Genomic DNA, 10,830 nt, shown 5'->3' on the forward strand with positions numbered 1-10,830 from the left:
AGGTATGATGGTAAATATTGACAGTGACTGTTTTAGATCTGTTTACATCCCAGTTGTCCACAACACACCTACAGGTAGACTAACTAATACTGCTCTATTTATCAGTAAGTCATTACGAAATGCTGCTAAACACCAACGTTCGGGAGTGGTTTCTATCTTTAAATGCTAATGATCATAGATGATATCCGATATCACACATTATAAAACTTTATTCAGGAGTCTTGTTGTGCAATTTAAAAGGCACTTTACGAGTAGTAGATTTATTACGTTGTGTTTTGATTGAATACAGTATAACAATATACACATCCTATACATGGTTAGTGTGTCAATAAACTTTATCAACATTCGCTTTGATCTGTTCTAACCGTCATCAATCCAAACCAAATCATCTATCGATAGTGTTAGATACATATCACGGACATATTCAGATTACAAAATGTTTTTATATATCAATGGTTTTGGAAGTCACCATGTTCAATTCTGCAATGATCAGGCACGTGTATCTAGAAATATTGTTTTGAGAAACTGATATACGGTAACATAGATCTTGATAATTGTCTGTTCACGTATAGAAGACAGCTGCTAGATGGTTAAATGAAGTCACACAAGGCGAAGATGTAGTGATTACTATTGCACTTTTCATCCAAGTAGAAACTTTAAAGCTTACCTACCCGAAGTACGTAATTATCTATTTTGTTGAAACAAATGGCATTTAGGACCTTCGTTCAAGACATTAAGTTTAAATATGTTTCCATAAGCAAAATATCAAACAAGTGTGTTGTTATAGTTCTTACACATGTCAACTCATTTAATCGCCATTTACAACCAGTGTACCATGCTTAATAGCATGCTGAGTTGTAAATCAGTGCAAATTTTCAGTATTAGAATCAGTGTTGAATCCTGAATGGTAAAAATTGAGTATATGCAGCAAAATTTACTTTTATGAATATTTAAGGTATAAGCCAAAGTGCCCCATTGGTCTACCGGTATCACATTAAAATCATTAATCCGTGTTTGTTAAAACAAATTTGTTTTGCTTTTAGTTTTATTTAAAACTCTTCTGATGTACCTGGCAGGTTAAACAGGTTAACATGATTACCTGTAATTAGTAGAGAGCAGGTACATCTTCTAATAAACCTGTCAGTCGTAAGCAGTTTATCCTCAGACAAATCACGCGTTTTCCTGAGCCATTCTATTTCTCACCTGAACCGAATATTGACTTGTCAGCAGTAAGTCGGGCATTAAATAAACTCAATACTGTCTAGATGGCTATCTCAGCAAATCTCTCCATACATGCGACTCTTGTTGAAGGTCGGAATAATAGAAAAACACGGAAAATTATTAATAATTCGTTACCATTCAAAGCGATATTGTCACAATATAAACATTTTTTTGCTGAGAATCAGTGACAAGATTATTACTTGTTATTGTCATTATTGTAGAAAATAATCACCGAGATTATTATTATTATAGAAAATGATAACGGAGATCATCAGCGTTGATTAATGAGTGTGATTTAGCAGTAAGAGTAGATGTTTGATGTATGGTAATTGGTCCGGATTTATCCACTTAAGTAACCAGTGGGGGTACCCCACCAAATGTAGGGCAGGCACTCGATTGTCACATCTCATTTATTACGTATAAAGTTCAGGGATCCATGTAATTAATCTCTTCGACAAATCTCTGATAAAACATGTGTTTAGTAAATAATATATTGGAGTACGGTTAACATGTACTAAGGTATGTGAGTCTAGTTTATCATTGATGTGGCACATGGGAAACTCTCCTATCTTAATAGTGTTTTATTGTTTGACAAAAAAGCACCCAATAGCAAAAAAGGACCAAACTGAAATAGATTAGAAGAGGAAAGATAGTGGGTATGAGACTTTGATGGCTCCTTAAGTGTCCACAAAGAGGAAGTGTGTGAGAGGACAATATATATATCTTATCAAGGAGGGACAAGCTCGGGCAGGTACTTGTGTAATGCTCACTCATTGATGTTTCATTTATTGTGAAATTAACCTTCTTTTACGGCAGTTTTTATTTGTAACGAGACGGTTTAAGATGTCTAAGATTATGAAATGGTACAGTACGCAGTTCCTTATAGTTCCATGTCTGTCCCCTTCAAAGCCCATTTCTCCTCTAGTTGAGTCCATTGCTTATCCAAGTTGAGTCATTTTTATGGTCACCTCTTACGACTGAGTCAATTCTACGAGTATTTCTCTGAATCAATTCAGTGTATGGATTGTCTCTCCTCTTCTCACACAGACATCTGCCTCCTAACTTGTTCAGTTGCGCTCCTATCCAATTACCATTTATCATCCCATAACTGCCAAATGAAAACCGTTTATTGCTTAAAGGCCAACTACCTTTCCGAAACGGATTTTAATTTTTTCAAATGGGAATGTAAAACGAGATTGATTACTACACTTCCACCCTCTTCTGAACAATTTCATTATAATAAATAAATTGTTAATTTCATAACGCGGGTCGTCTTATGTTTCCCGCCGTCGTCCTAATTACCGCCCGTTAGTTGACTATCACTGCGCCAGACGGCAAAATAGCGAAATGATTCTTCACATTTTATATATATTTCGCAGGAAAATTTGCAATTGCATGGTGTTGTAACCTCACCTTAGGTCATCAATAAATATTTTCCTATGTTATTTTTGTTAAGAAACTTTAAATTTTCGTTTCGGAAAGGTAGTGGGTCTTTAAATGTTCAGGTTAATAAGCATGTTCTTATATCTTTGATGTGTTGGCGCTTTTGCTCGTAGGCACACTTTGTTTGTGCATTGGCGCGTTGGCGCTTCAAAAAATGCCTTTACTGGCGCTTTGGTTTGTTGACATTAATGCGTTATTCTTAAACCACCAGTTATAATATTATGAGTTGTCGTGGGTTAAGACCGTGTCAGTGTAATTCATGAGAGTGACGTTCATGGACAACACTGATCAAAGCAATAGTGTTTTGAAGATAAGTAACACTTCTATTTCAAAGATAATTGCATGTAAAAATCCAATATGAATTTTTAGATATTTTTAGACAGCTAGTCTGTGATCAGCTAACATAGTAGTAATTATACCTGTCAACACAAGTATGACGTCATACGAAATCAAAAGGTGTTCCTTGGATTCACGGAGTATTCACTTGCCCGGTGTGCGTATCAATGGACCTTCTGATGACAGTAATCTATACCGTTTATGAAGACAGATCTTATTTAGAATGAATGACATATACAAAAAATCTTATTTCACAAATTTGACCTTTTTATGGTAATGTGATCTACCGGATATGGTTATGTTTATCGAACGCACCGAAGTTGGAAAATTGAGAAATACAACGTGAGAGATGAACATGATAAAGACTTTATGAAATCTTGCTGATATATCAGTATTACAGCCTGATTAAGACCTGCATTCTGACCTCAGACTTAATCCGTGTACGCAGGCCTACTTACACACAAAAACACAGCGCGCAGGATAGGGTATGATTGATGTCTACTATTTAATACTTTCACATAACGCAAACAAATATCCAATTTGTTTTAAGTACATTCTGGAGTATTACATTTTTTTAATCTGTAATGATTGGAAATAAACAGAAATATCATGGACCAGATAACTTCGCTTTGTTGGATTTTAAACGAAAACTTAACCTACTAATATGACAATCTTTATCTGGAATAGGGTGTTAAGTATAACCCTCACACATAATTAATATCGCTTACCATCTACCCCTTAAACTTAAACAACAGGGATGAAGGGTTAGCGACAGTCTGTATGAAACAACAGGGATGAATGGGTTAGCGACAGTCTGTATGAAACAACAGGGATGAATGGATTAGCGACAGTCTGTATGAAACAATAGGGATGAAGGGTTAGCGACAGTCTGTATGAAACAATAGGGACGAATGGGTTAGCGACAGTCTGTATGAAACAACAGGGATGAATGGATTAGCGACAGTCTGTATGAAACAACAGGGATGAATGGGTTAGCGACAGTCTGTATGAAACAATAGGGACGAATGGGTTAGCGACAGTCTGTATGAAACAACAGGGATGAATGGGTTAGCGACAGTCTGTATGAAACAACAGGGATGAATGGATTAGCGACAGTCTGTATGAAACAACAGGGATGAATGGGTTAGCGACAGTCTGTATGAAACAACAGGGATGAATGGATTAGCGACAGTCTGTATGAAACAACAGGGACGAATGGATTAGCGACAGTCTGTATGAAACAACAGGGATGAATGGATTAGCGACAGTCTGTATGAAACAACAGGGATGAATGGATTAGCGACAGTCTGTATGAAACAACAGGGATGAATGGATTAGCGACAGTCTGTATGAAACAACAGGGACGAATGGATTAGCGACAGTCTGTATGAAACAACAGGGACGAATGGATTAGCGACAGTCTGTATGAAACAACAGGGACGAATGGATTAGCGACAGTCTGTATGAAACAACAGGGACGAATGGATTAGCGACAGTCTGTATGAAACAACAGGGAGAATGGATTAGCGACAGTCTGTATGAAACAACAGGGACGAATGGATTAGCGACAGTCTGTATGAAACAACAGGGACGAATGGATTAGCGACAGTCTGTATGAAACAACAGGGATGAATGGATTAGCGACAGTCTGTATGAAACAACAGGGATGAATGGATTAGCGACAGTCTGTATGAAACAACAGGGACGAATGGATTAGCGACAGTCTGTATGAAACAACAGGGATGAATGGATTAGCGACAGTCTGTATGAAACAACAGGGATAATGGATTAGCGACAGTCTGTATGAAACAACAGGGATGAATGGATTAGCGACAGTCTGTATGAAACAACAGGGATGAATGGATTAGCGACAGTCTGTATGAAACAACAGGGATGAATGGATTAGCGACAGTCTGTATGAAAAACAACAGGGATGAAGGGATTAGCGACAGTCTGTATGAAACAACAGGGACGAATGGATTAGCGACAGTCTGTATGAAACAACAGGGATGAATGGATTAGCGACAGTCTGTATGAAACAACAGGGATGAATGGATTAGCGACAGTCTGTATGAAACAACAGGGATGAATGGATTAGCGACAGTCTGTATGAAACAACAGGGATGAATGGATTAGCGACAGTCTGTATGAAACAACAGGGACGAATGGATTAGCGACAGTCTGTATGAAACAACAGGGATGAATGGATTAGCGACAGTCTGTATGAAACAACAGGGATGAATGGATTAGCGACAGTCTGTATGAAACAACAGGGATGAATGGATTAGCGACAGTCTGTATGAAACAACAGGGATGAATGGATTAGCGACAGTCTGTATGAAACAACAGGGACGAATGGATTAGCGACAGTCTGTATGAAACAACAGGGATGAATGGATTAGCGACAGTCTGTATGAAACAACAGGGATGAATGGATTAGCGACAGTCTGTATGAAACAACAGGGACGAATGGATTAGCGACAGTCTGTATGAAACAACAGGGACGAATGGATTAGCGACAGTCTGTATGAAACAACAGGGATGAATGGATTAGCGACAGTCTGTATGAAACAACAGGGATGAATGGATTAGCGACAGTCTGTATGAAACAACAGGGATGAATGGATTAGCGACAGTCTGTATGAAACAACAGGGATGAATGGATTAGCGACAGTCTGTATGAAACAACAGGGATGAATGGATTAGCGACAGTCTGTATGAAACAACAGGGATGAATGGATTAGCGACAGTCTGTATGAAACAACAGGGATGAATGGATTAGCGACAGTCTGTATGAAACAACAGGGACGAATGGATTAGCGACAGTCTGTATGAAACAACAGGGATGAATGGATTAGCGACAGTCTGTATGAAACAACAGGGATGAATGGATTAGCGACAGTCTGTATGAAACAACAGGGATGAATGGATTAGCGACAGTCTGTATGAAACAACAGGGATGAATGGATTAGCGACAGTCTGTATGAAACAACAGGATGAATGGATTAGCGACAGTCTGTATGAAACAACAGGGATGAATGGATTAGCGACAGTCTGTATGAAACAACAGGGACGAATGGATTAGCGACAGTCTGTATGAAACAACAGGGACGAATGGATTAGCGACAGTCTGTATGAAACAACAGGGACGAATGGATTAGCGACAGTCTGTATGAAACAACAGGGAGAATGGATTAGCGACAGTCTGTATGAAACAACAGGGATGAATGGATTAGCGACAGTCTGTATGAAACAACAGGGATGAATGGATTAGCGACAGTCTGTATGAAACAACAGGGATGAATGGATTAGCGACAGTCTGTATGAAACAACAGGGATGAATGGATTAGCGACAGTCTGTATGAAACAACAGGGAATGAATGGATTAGCGACAGTCTGTATGAAACAACAGGGATGAATGATTTAGCGACAGTCTGTATGAAACAAAAGGGACGAATGGATTAGCGACAGTCTGTATGAAACAACAGGGACGAATGGATTAGCGACCGTCTGTATGAAACAACAGGGACGAATGGATTAGCGACAGTCTGTATGAAACAACAGGGATGAATGGATTAGCGACAGTCTGTATGAAACAACAGGGATGAATGGATTAGCGACAGTCTGTATGAAACAACAGGGACGAATGGATTAGCGACAGTCTGTATGAAACAACAGGGATGAATGGATTAGCGACAGTCTGTATGAAACAACAGGGACGAATGGATTAGCGACAGTCTGTATGAAACAATAGGAATGAATGGATTAGCGACAGTCTGTATGAAACAACAGAGATGAATGGATTAGCGATAGTCTGTATGAAACGACAGGGACGAATGGATTAGCGACAGTATGTATGAAACGACAGGGACGAATGGATTAGCGACAGTCTGTATGAAACGACAGGGACGAATGGATTAGCGACAGTCTGTATGAAACAACAGGGACGAATGGATTAGCGACAGTCTGTATGAAACAACAGGGATGAATGGATTAGCGACAGTCTGTATGAAACAACAGAGATGAATAGATTAGCGATAGTCTGGTTGAAACAACAGGGACGAATGGATTAGCGACAGTATGTATGAAACGACAGGGATGAATGGATTAGCGACAGTCTGTATGAAACAACAGAGATAAATAGATTAGCGATAGTCTGGTTGAAACAACAGGGACGAATGGATTAGCGACAGTATGTATGAAACGACAGGGATGAATGGATTAGCGATAGTCTGGTTGAAACAACAGGGACGAATGGATTAGCGACAGTCTGTATGTAACAACGGGGACGAATGGATTAGCGACAGTCTGTATGAAACAACAGAGATGAATGGATTAGCGACAGTCTGTATGAAACAACAGGGATGAATGGATTAGCGACAGTCTGTATGAAACAACAGGGATGAATGGATTAGCGACAGTCTGTATGAAACAACAGGGACGAATGGATTAGCGACAGTCTGTATGAAACAACAGGGATGAATAGATTAGCGACAGTCTGTATGAAACAACAGGGACGAATGGATTAGCGACAGTCTGTATGAAACAACAGGGATGAATGGATTAGCGACAGTCTGTATGAAACAACAGGGATGAATGGATTAGCGACAGTCTGTATGAAACAACAGGGATGAATGGATTAGCGACAGTCTGTATGAAACAACAGGGATGAATGGATTAGCGACAGTCTGTATGAAACAACAGGGATGAATGGATTAGCGACAGTCTGTATGAAACAACAGGGACGAATGGATTAGCGACAGTCTGTATGAAACAACAGGGACGAATGGATTAGCGACAGTCTGTATGAAACACAACAGGGATGAATGGATTAGCGACAGTCTGTATGAAACAACAGGGACGAATGGATTAGCGACAGTCTGTATGAAACAACAGGGACGAATGGATTAGCGACAGTCTGTATGAAACAACAGGGACGAATGGATTAGCGACAGTCTGTATGAAACAACAGGGACGAATGGATTAGCGACAGTCTGTATGAAACAACAGGGACGAATGGATTAGCGACAGTCTGTATGAAACAACAGGGATGAATGGATTAGCGACAGTCTGTATGAAACAACAGGGATGAATGGATTAGCGACAGTCTGTATGAAACAACAGGGACGAATGGATTAGCGACAGTCTGTATGAAACAACAGGGACGAATGGATTAGCGACAGTCTGTATGAAACAACAGGGACGAATGGATTAGCGACAGTCTGTATGAAACAACAGGGACGAATGGATTAGCGACAGTCTGTATGAAACAACAGGGACGAATGGATTAGCGACAGTCTGTATGAAACAACAGGGACGAATGGATTAGCGACAGTCTGGTTGAAACAACAGGGACGAATGGATTAGCGACAGTCTGTATGAAACAACAGGGACGAATGGATTAGCGACAGTCTGTATGAAACAACAGAGATGAATAGATTAGCGATAGTCTGGTTGAAACAACAGGGACGAATGGATTAGCGACAGTCTGTATGAAACAACAGGGACGAATGGATTAGCGATAGTCTGGTTGAAACAACAGGGACGAATGGATTAGCGACAGTCTGTATGAAACAACAGGGACGAATGGATTAGCGACAGTCTGTATGAAACAACAGGGACGAATGGATTAGCGACAGTCTGTATGAAACAACAGGGACGAATGGATTAGCGACAGTCTGTATGAAACAACAGGGACGAATGGATTAGCGACAGTCTGTATGAAACAACAGGGACGAATGGATTAGCGACAGTCTGTATGAAACAACAGGGACGAATGGATTAGCGACAGTCTGTATGAAACAACAGGGACGAATGGATTAGCGACAGTCTGTATGAAACAACAGGGACGAATGGATTAGCGACAGTCTGTATGAAACAACAGGGACGAATGGATTAGCGACAGTCTGTATGAAACAACAGGGACGAATGGATTAGCGACAGTCTGTATGAAACAACAGGGATTAGCGAGTCTGTTGAAAACGGATGAATGATTAGCGACAGTCTGTATGAAACAACAGGGACGAATGGATTAGCGACAGTCTGTATGAAACAACAGGGACGAATGGATTAGCGACAGTCTGTATGAAACAACAGGGACGAATGGATTAGCGACAGTCTGTATGAAACAACAGGGACGAATGGATTAGCGACAGTCTGTATGAAACAACAGGGACGAATGGATTAGCGACAGTCTGTATGAAACAACAGGGACGAATGGATTAGCGACAGTCTGTATGAAACAACAGGGACGAATGGATTAGCGACAGTCTGTATGAAAAACAGGGACGAATGGATTAGCGACAGTCTGTATGAAACAACAGGACGAATGGATTAGCGACAGTCTGTATGAAACAACAGGGACGAATGGATTAGCGAAGTCTGTATGAAACAACAGGGACGAATGGATTAGCGACAGTCTGTATGAAACAACAGGGACGAATGGATTAGCGACAGTCTGTATGAAACAACAGGGACGAATGGATTAGCGACAGTCTGTATGAAACAACAGGGACGAATGGATTAGCGACAGTCTGTATGAAACAACAGGGACGAATGGATTAGCGACAGTCTGTATGAAACAACAGGGACGAATGGATTAGCGACAGTCTGTATGAAACGAAACAGGGAGTCTGTATGAAACAATGGATTAGCGACAGTCTGTATCAGGGACTTAATATAAATTAATATATTTTATAATACCGAGGGTTCCAACCTTATATATTATATTTTATTATCAATTATTACTATATTTGTATTATAGGGTTCCAACCTTATACCTTATATTACTATTTATATTTTATACCGAGGGTTCCAACCTTATACCTTATATTATATTTATATTTTATACCGAGGGTTCCAACCTTATACCTTATATTATTATTTATATTTTATACCGAGGGTTCCAACCTTATACCTTATATTTTATTTATATTTTATACCGAGGGTTCCAACCTTATACCTTATATTATTTATATTTTTATACCGAGGGTTCCAACCTTATACCCTTATATTTTTATTTATATGTTATAACCGAGGGTTCCAACCTTATACACTTCTTATTTACTATTTATATTTTATACCGAGGGTTCCAACCTTATACCTTATATTACTATTTATATTTTATACCGAGGGTTCCAACCTTATACCTTATATTACTATTTATATCTTATACCGAGGGTTCCAACCTTATACCTTATATTACTATTTATATTTTATACCGAGGGTTCCAACCTTATACCTTATATTACTATTTATATTTTATACCGAGGGTTCCAACCTTATACCTTATATTACTATTTATATTTTATACCGAGGGTTCCAACCTTATACCTTATATTTATTTTATATTTTATACCGAGGGTTCCAACCTTATACCTTATATATTATTATTTATATCTTATACCGAGGGTTCCAACCTTATACCTTATATTACTATTTATATTTTATACCGAGGGTTCCAACCTTATACCTTATATTACTATTTATATCTTATACCGAGGGTTCCAACCTTATACCTTATATTACTATTTATATTTTATACCGAGGGTTCCAACCTTATATATTATATTACTATTTATATCTTATACCGAGGGTTCCAACCTTATACCTTATATTACTATTTATATCTTATACCGAGGGTTCCAACCTTATACCTTATATTACTATTTATATCTTATACCGAGGGTTCCAACCTTATACCTTATATTACTATTTATATTTTATACCGAGGGTTCCAACCTTATACCTTATATTACTATTTATATTTTATACCGAGGGTTCCAACCTTATATCTTATATTACTATTTATATCTTATACCGAGGGTTCCA

This window comes from Argopecten irradians, chromosome 2 (assembly GCF_041381155.1).
Source record: "Argopecten irradians isolate NY chromosome 2, Ai_NY, whole genome shotgun sequence".
Lineage (NCBI taxonomy): Eukaryota > Metazoa > Mollusca > Bivalvia > Pectinida > Pectinidae > Argopecten > Argopecten irradians.